The sequence below is a fragment of the Rattus norvegicus genome, chromosome 1, assembly GCF_021556685.1.
Source record: "Rattus norvegicus strain SHRSP/BbbUtx chromosome 1, alternate assembly SHRSP_T2T, whole genome shotgun sequence".
Classification (NCBI taxonomy): domain Eukaryota; kingdom Metazoa; phylum Chordata; class Mammalia; order Rodentia; family Muridae; genus Rattus; species Rattus norvegicus.
The window spans coordinates 21,509,201-21,520,974 of record NC_141534.1 but is presented as its reverse complement, the minus strand read 5'-3'; positions in this window follow the sequence as shown (position 1 = coordinate 21,520,974).

The following is an 11,774-nucleotide window of genomic DNA, read 5'->3' as shown; positions in this document are numbered from 1 at the left end:
CTGTCTCTGCGGATTCCAGGCCAGAAGACCTGAACGTGCACCCACTGATAAAAACAAAGAAGCAGGGGCTGGAGAGATGGCTCAGCGGTTAAGAGCACTGACTGCTCTTCCAGAGGTCCTGAGTTCAAGTCCCAGCAACCACAAGGTGGCTCACAACCATCTCTAATGGGATCTGATGCCCTCTTCTGGTGTATCTGAAGACAGCTATGGTGTACTCATAAAAGAATAAATAAATTTAAAAAAAGACTTTAAAAAAAAAAACAAAGAAGCAAGGAGGCGTGGCACAAAGGACGGAAGTTAAGTCTCAAATCCAACCCCCGCCCAACACACATACCAAGCTCTGTGGTTTGCCTTCTAAATAACTCAAAATGATTATCTTAAGGAAGCTCAGTGAGCTACAAGAGAATAGATTAAAACAAGGAAAATGAGGCGAAACTAAGATGTAAGGAAGGGATGGAAATGATTACAAAGAGCCAAACGGACATATTGGATCTTGGATAATATAACTGACTCAGAAACCTCAGAGCTTAAAAAAATAAAAAAATCCTATCTGAAATTTTCATGAAGGAGATTCAGTAGCAGGCTTTACCAAGAAGAGTCAATAATTCTGGAGCTGGAAGGACGGCTCACCAGTTAGAGCACTTCTGTTCCAAGAAGACCCGAGTCTGGTTCCCAGCTTCCACATCTGCTAGTTCAGGACCACCTGTAACTCCAGCTCCAGGGGCTCTTCTGGTTTCTGCAGGCATCCGTACATACATGGCATTCACACACACACACACCACACACATTCACACACACACACACCACACATACCACACACACCACACACACCACACACACCACACACACCACACACACCACACACACCACACACACACACACCACACACACAGCACACACAACACACCACACACACACCACACACACACCACACACACACACCACACACACCACACACACACACACACACATACACACCACACCACACACACCACACACACACACACATACACACCACACACACACCACACATACACACACACATCACACACACATCACACACACACATCACACACACATCACACACACACATCACACACACACACATACACGCACCACACACATACACACACACATCACACACACACACACACCACACACACACATACACACCACACCACACACACCACACACACACACACATACACACCACACACACATCACACACACACACACACACACACACACACTTTTAAAAAAAAGAATCACAATTCAAAGAGATGTTAACAGGAGTTGCTCAGAGGAGAAAAGGTGGAGAAAGACCCGAGGGACTTTTAGAACATGCAAAACAAGGAAAGTAAAGATGTCAAGAAAAAAAAAAAAAAAGACGTAAACAAGGACTCAAAATTTCCTAAGTCTAGGGAGGAAACTTGGCATCCAAAGAATTCTGAGGAATTCTCAAAGTAAACAGTGACGTGCCAAAAGACAAAGACAACATTTTGGACACCGAAGAAAAGTTAAAAGGACTAGAGTCACCCAAAGACTTTTAGGACACAGTCAAAACACTTAAAGGGGGTGGGGAGGGTGAGGAAAAACTCGCCGTCAAAGAGAATTCCATATTGAGCAAAACTGCCCTTCATATAAGGGGAGATAATGACCTCCTCGGACAGACAGAAGCTGAAGGGCCTGCCTTGCATGGCATGATAGGTTGAAGTATCTGAGGAGAAATGAAAGAATATCAAATATTTCATATGTTCATGAGAATATGAAAGTGAAAGCTCACCGAAGTACTATGCCCAGGCAGAGACTATAGCAATGTGGATTATCACATACAGATCACTCTTTATTCTAGCAGGAAGTAACCATTCCAAATACAAGTATAAATCCCTTTGATAAACAGTATAAGCCTATGAAAGGTGTGAGTCTAGAACATAAAAGGTAGACGGGAAATAAACAATGTTGTGTACAATGCTGTATGCAATTAAGTTGTCAGCTAAAAAAAAATGCTGTTGTGGTTATTATGAGTTTTCTATAAGCCTCATAGCAGCCACAAAGAAAAATAAACGACTGATATAAGAGAGGGAGGAAATGAAAGCTTATCAGCACACAAAAAAAATCAACAAAGGGCAAAGGCAGACAGACAGAGCAGAAGACAAAAGATGGGCATAAAACAACTTAAATAGCAGTCGCAAGTTCTTGCTTATCAATAATTAAAGGGAAATGGACATAATAGCTAAACAGACTTTCAAGATAAGATCCAATTATGTGCCATCAACAACCGGTTCGTTCCAGAATTAAAACAACACAGAGGTTATAAGCGAAGGAAAGATGCTAGGGCCCGAACACGGGTGCCTCTCTCCCCACCAACTCACGTGTTCAAACCCTACCCATTAATGTCATATAAGTAGGAGGTGAGAGCTTCAGGGTGCAATGAAGCTTAGATGTGTCCCTGAGAATGGAGTCCTCATCCTTCGGATTCCAATCTTTACGAGAGTCCCAAGATTGCCTCCTCTCCTTCTGCCCTGCGAGACTGTTTCAAGAGACTGAAAACCTGTAACCAAGGGGTTCTCTACCGGAGCCCCAACCTTGAATGTTTAGTTTTGAGGACTAAGGCATACATTGTATTATTTATAAGTTACATAGTTTAAGGCAGTTTGCTATTATTGCCTGAGCCAACCAAAGTAGAAAAAGATATTTCTGATATGCAACAGCCAAAAGAGTGCAGAGGACGTTATGCTAATGTGAGAAAATGGTATATTTTAGGACAAAGACTGTTGCAATAAATAGAATCATTGTGTAATGATATAAGGGTTAATTCAATAGGAGATAAAATAATTATATACATATCACACATTAGAGTACCTAAACTCATCGAGACAGAAATTCGAAAGGAAATGGTGAATTTGTGTGTCATCATAGACTACACACACATTCCAGACATGCAGAACATCCCACCGTCAGCAACAGAAAACATCCTTCTCACGCATGCTCAAAGACAGGGTACCTCCGCCTCACAATTTTAACAAGAATAAAATCATGCCAGTTTTAATACCCAACTACAATTAAAGAAAACTTTACATCAATATGGGGAGAACTTAAAAAGTGGATTGAGAAGAAACGACAGTCTCAAAAATATTTTAGTGTGTGTGTGTGTGTGTGTGTGTGTGTGCGTGTGTGTGTGTGTGTGTGTGTGCGTGTGTGTGTGTGGGTGTAGGTGCACATGCACATGTGTGTAGGTGACTGCATAGGTCAGAAGAGGCATTAGATCTTCAGACCTGGAGTTACAGGAAAGTTTAAGCTACCCTGTGTAGGAGCTGAGAACAGGACTACCATCCTCTGCCCAAGCAACCAGTGCTTCAAGTTCTCAGTCATCTCCTCAGCCCCAATAAAACATTCCTGAAAGACTAATGAGTAAAACAGAAAACCAAAGAGAGATTGTAAAATACCTTTGTGTATGTGCATATATGTGTGTATGTGTCTGTATCATGGGCATGTGGGTATTTCAGTGTGTGTGTGCATATGTGTATATACATGTATGCATGTATGTGTATCTGTGTCTGTATTGTGCACATATGCATGTGGATATTTCTGTGCGAATGCATGTGTGTGTATGTCTGTGTATTATATGTGCATAGGTGTATTTCTGTGTGTGCATGCATGTGTGTGTGCATGCATATGTGTGTGTCTGTATTGTATGTGCATATGGGTATTTCTGTGTGTGCGTGCATGTGTGTGTGAGTGTGTCTGTATGTGCATGTGTGCGTGTGGGTATTTCTTACTCTTAAACTCTGCCCAGCTGTGGGGCAGAAGAGCATATGAGATGTCATACTAAATCACTCTCTCCCTCATTCCCTTGAGACAGTCTCTCACTGAACTAGGTGTTTAGGCTGGTAGCCAGCAGGACCCAGTGACCCCCTGCCTTAGCAGGAGTAGTGCTTACAGGTGCCCACAGCCGTGCCAGGCTTTTTATGCAGGTGCTGTGATCTGCACTTAGGTCCTAACACTTACACAGTGAGTATCGTACCCAAAGAGACCATCCCTCTAGCCGAAGGAAATACCTTAAGACAAACAAAAACACAACATGCAGAATTTATTGGATATAATGAAATTAGGAATCAAAAACAAGTCTATAATCATAAATACCTTCATTAAAAAGGAGCAGCTCCAAAAAAACCCTAATGTTACACATCAAACTTCTGAAGAACAAATTAACATGAAAGTTAGCGGAAGGAAGGAAAGAATTAAAGTATAAGTAAACAAACTAAGAATGGGAAAAAATTAAAGGAAAAAAACCAATGAGACGAAAGCTGTTTTGAGGAACATAAACAGAAGCGACAAATGCTTAGCTAGACTAAGAGAAAGGGGAGACATCTCAAGTAAAAGGAAGCAGATTACGATGCATTGCTGCTGGCACCACAGGCATACGAGGACATCTGAATGATTGATTATACACCAGCAGACCGAACAACCTAAAGGAAAGGGTAGGACCCTGGGAACATGCAACCCATCAAGATCAAACAAAGAACAAACAGCAAACTCCCACAGACCAATATCAAATAAGGACACTGAAGCAACAGTAAATGTGTCCAGTTAGGAGCCCAGGATCTGAAGGCTTCTTGGTGGAGTCTTAACAAACATTTGGCCAACTAGCATCAATCCTTCTTACACTCTTCAAACACATTATGGAAATCTTCTGAACTCATGGCATGAGCTCAGCTTTACATTTCTACCAAAACTAGACCACAACATTACAAGAAAGACACCATATAAACCAATAAACTTAGTGAATATATATATATATATATCGCTTTTATATTGCATTTTAGAATAATGAAAAAGATTTACACATTGCAACCAATTGTGATTCATGTTTAGGGTCAAAGGATGACTAGATATATGCAAATCAATTACTTTAACACATTCCATTTCTGTACAAAGGATAAAATATACAATCACCTCAATAGTCATAGGAAAGGCACTTCCAAAGTTCAGATTCCCCCTCACCCCTTGATTTTAAGAAAACGCAAAGTGTTTTGGATATAGAAAGAGCATCTTCTGAGCCAAATGATGCTGATATGTCCACAGCCTAGAGAGAGAACGGGAGTGGCTAGAGAAGGCTCCAGACAGATGAGCAGGTAAGAAGCACTGTGATTCCAAACTTGTGAGGACCTTGGACAGTGTACAAAGGAAATCCATGTAGGTAATGACCAGGGAGGACAAGGAGAAGATACCATATGCAGAACAAGCCCAATATGGCTGACTTCCTAAGGTCATAAGTGACATCTTCCTGGCCTGCATCTTCCAGGCAGAGTAGGCATGTGCGTCCTAAGGCTCCAAGCTGCAGATACCATAAGATGGGAGTCAGCCAGTGTTGGCTGAAAGGTGCAAGAGTGTAGAAGTGTTGCTGGGAGCTAGACCATGTGTCCTTGAATCCAGCTCCTCTCACCCCATGTGACTTCAGACAAGTAGTTGAGCTTCTTCATTACCCATAGGGATATCGCCGCCCCCATCATTTAGCCGTGATAGGTTAACTCGTTTCATACTTAGAATAGAACTTGGGGCTAAGGTAACCATAATTGTTACTATTACTTTGTAATTTGGGGATTAAGGCTGCCTGGATCACTCATTTCAGAAGGTTCATAAGAAAAAGATAAAAGCTCAGAGCAGAAAACATTCCACATTAAAACAGAAAAGTCAACAAAGAAGGAGGCGAAGAGATCTGTGAGTCAGGAGGAAGGCCATGTAACTAAGGTGACACGGGGGAAGCATGTCAAGAAATAGAAGTGTCCTGTGACAAATGATGCCGAGAACCAAGCACTGACTGGACCGTAAGCCCTGTCCCAAGCAGGAACAGGAGGCTTCGCCTTGCACATCTGTTAGTTACCAGGGGTTTTGTGTGGGGCCTCCCTTCTTTCTTTTGTTAATGGTATCCCGTTCTTCTCTAAGATACATGTGGGACCAAGTAAGCCTATGGTTCAGCTCATCTGAATTCTCCCTCCACAGACTTTGGAGAAATGCCATCTCTTGGCCATTTGTCATAGCTGGCTGGATTATTGTCTGGAGTTATTTTCTAGCCAATGGAAAGAAACTTTTAAGTGGTAGAAATGAGTTCATCATACTCTTTCACTGGCAGTAATCACAATCACCAGAAAGCATCAGGCAACAAAAGTCAACAATGTAACACACTAGACAATTGTTTTTGCTATAGTAACTAACTCCTTTGAAATGTGTGATCCTAAAATACTAAACATCCTTTGTTAATATGAGTATGATCGTTTCCTACTTATGTTTTTCTATACACTGCCTCCACCAATGAACAGAGATGCTGAGGGCGAATCGGTTCTTCCAAGGACACACAACGATCACAGCAAAGATGGGAACTCGACACAGCTCCAGCATCTGTATCCCTACCCACCATTCTATCTCACCACCCATCATGCTTACTATAAAGTTCTTAAAATATATGAAAGAGTGGAGGTTCGTGATGTAGCACTTGGCAGAGTGCTGGCTGCACATTTGGGAAGCCCTGGGTTTTATCCCCAGTTGTACATAAACCAGATATATACATTAGCCATGCCTGCAAATCTTTAGCACCTGGGAACAGAAGTTCTACATCATTTTCAGCTACTTATCGAGTTCAAGGCCAGCCTGGCTATACCAGCCCTTGTCACAATAAAAGAAAAGAAACAAGATGAAATAGAAAGAACAAAGGAAAGTAAAAAGCACCAAGAAGGAGGGATGAAAATGTACCTAGGTAAGGATTGCGCCAGAGCCTGAGCTCAGATCCCCAGCCCAGTCCAGATCTCAGCCCTCACCTGCAATCCCAGCACTGGGGAGGTAGATTGGGAGGGTCCCTGGAACTTGCCAGGACAGACTGTTTAGAAGAATTTGTGAGCCCAGGGTCAGTGATGGACCTTGCCCAAAAAAGTAACATTAAGGACAAACCGGGAAGGCAGCTAGCGTTAGTCTCTGGCTTCTCCATGTACATGCACACGTGCAGGTACACTATACATGCACAAGTACACGGTTGCACACACACATATGCACAGCCTCCGATTTTGTGTGCACATGCATGTGCAATATCAGAAAGGTAGGCACTTCCTGCCATGCAAATCACTTACCAATGTGTGTGTTATTGGCAGTCTCCTGTCCTAAAAGTTAGTCTTTTTTTTTTTTAACCAAAAGAGACGACTATGACTCTAACTGCTAAGAATGGTTGATTGTCAGTAAATCGCTATTTTCTGAGCTCTGTGGTCCCTTGTCACCATCCCCAGTGTTCAGACCCTCACTATTGCATGAATACAACTGGCACTCTAATTAGGAACTCACACGGAGGTCACTCGCTCAGTTTTATTTCCCACTTTCAGCACGTGGCCCTCTTGGCACCGTGGTCAGAGTGCGTGCAGGCTACACCAGGCTCCCTGCTGGTTTTATTTACAACCTCATCAGTTCTCACACAGCTCCAGATGGGTCCTCAGGCCTTTGTCTATCACAGTTTCCTTTCTGGAATTTGTGAAGAATGACCTAGATTTTTTTTTTTTAAGAGCCCACAGTCTCCTTTGAAATAGCAATGACTTCAAAGGGAGAATCTATCTAGGAGAATACAACATAGTATTTCAGCTGGGAGCCATTCTGAGATTTTTATAACTTGCCATTTAATGGGATTTTTTTCCCTCCCTTTTGCATTGGCAAAGGAAAGGCGTTCTGCCACAGCAAACCACTTCATTGGATCAGAGTCCAGCATCACATAGCCAAGAAGGCAAAAATAATCTTATCATCCATCTTGCTGAGTAGATGAGCTATGAGTTTTACAAATACAACTCACGAGAACTAAGCAGCCTGTGATTGAAGATAAGACCTCTGAATCGAATCGAATCAGAACACTGCTGGCTGTTCTGAGCCCTTGGTCAAATCCTACTGCCGCCCCAACCCCCACCCACCCCATGTACTAATCTCAGAGCAAAGAGCCCATTTTTAACTTTCTTCTGCAAGTGTGACTTTTTTTTTTCTTTAAAGCAATCTCTGGAAATTTCTTATCAGGGTCAAGCTGTTTCAGAAACATTTTCTAACTAACAGTACAATTTACCCTTTAAAACATCACATTTATAGACTACCACTTTTTAATCTTATCTGTACAACGATGCTGGGAATGCGCTCTTGAATTCATTACGCTTCTCAAATTAAATTCGAATCGATGAATCTCCTCATGCATGCTGAATGAAACAATTAGTTCCGTAATGGTTATTTATTAGGTCTTTGCGATGTGCCTGCTGGAAACCACAAAAGGCAAGGCTTAGGTGACACAAAGGATTTTTTTTTTAATGGAAGTTTAAGATGTAAAGTCACTGAGCAGGAAACAAGCACAATGGAGTCTTAAGCTTGCTGTTTGTACACAAAACCATATTGGGATAAAAATCTGATCTTCCGTAATAGGTGCCTTCACATTGTATTTGGTATTTTGCATAAATGGTAATACTCCCGGTAGGTTCACCACAGCACAAAACAGTCCCCAGTATTTGACCCTACGGCTGGGGATGCTGCAACATGGTTCCCTTTACAGCCTCCCTGCTGGTTTGGCTTGGGCTCAGCCTGGTGGACATCCCTCTCCAGATGCCGACCCAGACCTAGGTCAATTTGACCTCCATCCTTCACTTAGGTCTGCAGCTTCTACTGTGTTCTCTATGAACTCTATCCTACGGGAAGGACCCATCATTATAGAGCAGACGAGCTGGGAAACATAGAAGCAAGCAGAAACGGCACCAGAAGCACTACTGTGTGTTCCGCTTCTATTCTATTGTCTCCCTCTAGTCTGCACAGTCTGGAGAATGACCTTGGACAGCGGTGCTGTCAATTTTGAATGAGTGGGTTGATTAATTATGTAGTAAGCCAAAGTAATTAAATAACCGTAGACTTGCAGATAGAAGTGGCGGGCAAATAGCAAACTGTCACCAAACGAGGTGGGATGCTCAAAACATCCCATTGAGACCGCTGGACTAGCCTGATTGAGGGAGGTGTCTAGTAGAGTCAGGGACCCATAAACACCCAGAAGATGCACTGGGGAAGGCAGAACTATAGTTCCCAGTCCAGAGTCCTGGATGGAGCAGTGTCCACTTGGGTGAGGTGTCCAAAGGAAAAATGACATTAGAAAGGTGACGTCATCAACCAGGCTTTTTCAATTGCCCAGCAGAAACTGACTGCAGGCACTGGAGTTCCCCACTAAGGACAGGGCTGTGGGCAGAGGGTCCTCCCTGTTCTTTTCATGGAGGAGTGGGAACCAACTGCTTCTCTTACCCACTGTAGGTGTTTTAATATTATGGGATAAATGGTACGAACCTCAGTTGGAAGTAATTTCTCTTTCAGCTATTCTTGGACACAATGTTTTTATTCCTGGGATATTTTATTGTTCTTCTTTCCCCGTGTTATAGAGTTAGAGGGCAGCCCATCCAGACAAGATATCTTGAGAACGCTAGAAATAAACTTCATGGAGTCTGGGACAGGAGAGCCTTCCATACTCCCAAAGTCTGCTTTCAACAAACTTGAACAGCGCAGGACAGTTTATCAATATACTGTACACTATACCCCGCCCCCCCGATCACATTCCCTTCCCAGCTAAATTAATGATATTGAGATGGAATCACAGAACTGGATGGGGTTTAATATTTGAGGGGTCACATGTCGAGCCTCTGCAACTGCGTAGTGCAACCCAATTACAGCAAAAATGTGGATTGAACTAAGGATCCTGTGGCTGCCATCTTGAAAAGTAAAGTGACATCATTCACATTATTTTCCACGGCTATTCTAAAAATCGCTGCACAGTGAGAAGCTCAAAAACAATACAGACATACCACCCCATATCACATGGGCCAGAATTTCACAAGAACTTAACTGACGCGTTATTCTAGGACTCAGGAGGCTGAGATCAGTCTCTAATCTGAAAACTCCAGAGAAGAAACCACCTCCACCTGACTTGGGGTGTTGGTTTAATCAGGTTGCTTGTCTCACACTGCGTTCCCATTCCGCCCCCACTCCACCCCCCCAGTCCTCCAGCAACTAAAAGCCACATCTACATCTTCAAATTATGGAGCCCCCTTTACTGCTTCTATCCCTGCCTTTACCTCCTAGTACTTTCCTTCTCTAGCTAGTAAGAATTGTCTGTGTGTACAGCCTCCTGTACTTAGAGTGAGCCTAAGGCTAAGTGGGCATCCTCTAATGACAGGCTGACCTGTGGCCTGTATGCTTAATGACAGCTACAAAGTCTCTCGGATCTTCAGTATAACATCTTTGGAGGACTGTTTGTTCATAGTGCGCACCGCTGTCCTCTGAGCTGAACAACTGTCACCTTCAGTTCACCCGTACCTGCTTACAAAGGAGACTCCTGTCTGGGCTGTTGACTTTATAGAGGGAGGGGTAGGGGCTTATGAGGCTGTACCTGAGTATCTAGCCATTCCTCTCAATCACTTGTAGGTGATTCTACCCAATTCCATGTGACTTTGGGGTCTTAGAGTAAGAAGGGAGGGAAGGAATAAGGGTGGAGGGGTCCCTTTGTGTGGCGATGGTAAAGCACTAGAATGCATTGCATAGGTTCTTGTCGTATGTATGCATGAAGGGATGAATGATCCTACTTGGAAGAGTCACAGCATAAATAACTTATCTGTAACCCAATATTCATTCATTCATTCACTATCATGTGTACCAGTCTGGCCTAAAAAGAAATCACTATGTAGCCAAGGAGACCTTGAACTTCTGATCCTCCTGCCTCTACCTCCAGAGTGTTAGGACGGCAGGTGTGGACCACCACACCCAGTTTATGTATTGCTGGTAATTTAATCCAGGGCCTCATGACTATTGGTCAAGCACCCTACCAACTGAGCTACATCCAGGGTTCCCTGAATTATGTTACTTATTGACAAGCTGTCGGGTAGCATTTGTAGAAAATGTATGGTAGTGCTTTTGCTTAGTTGTTACTTACTATAGGCAATGATATTGATATATAGAATATCCTGATCATCTGAAAGAGTTCTGAGAAGGCGAATGTGGTTCCTTTAAGACCAATTTAAGTCAAACATCTCCCAACTAGCGAGGGAGGTCCCATTACACAGCCTCTGTTGCCCTTGCTCTGGAAATCCTAGGAATGGACCTTCTAAGCGTGGAGCAATGGTTGCAGGCCGTTTTAACCCTTCCTGGTGGTTTTCGATTTCCACATTTCCCATCACGGCCCCTCTGCAGTACCCAGGAATGAGGTAATGAAGGGAGGACCATAAGCGTTCGGGAATGTTCCAGATTCGAAGTGCTTTCAAAAGATCATGGATTTGGATCTTGCCTTTACCGTTTACAAACTACTTAGTGTTGGAAAACTTCCACCTCCTAGATACAAAATCCTCATTAGTAACAAATGCGTGGATCTGCTGTTGGCATCATGGTGATGGGCGAGAGAAAAGTTTTAGACAGGAGAGGAACCCAGTTGAGAGGAACGCAGTAACAACTTGCCAAGGGGACAGAGTGTGAAAGCGGTAACAGAAAAACAGCTAGAGTGCACGGATCCACACGGAGCGGGAACTCTCGGGAACCGGTCATGTGATTTTTTTAATTTTACCGCAACAGGTGGTGTCTGGTACATGAAACGCACACACAGGAAAACGGACGCTGTTACCACATGTTATTCCTAGAGATGCCACGTAAAACACAGAACATCGGTTAAATGTCAGATTTAAAATAAACAACAGATGTGTTAGATTTAGTGGTGCCCAAATACTACATGGGACACAACTTACATT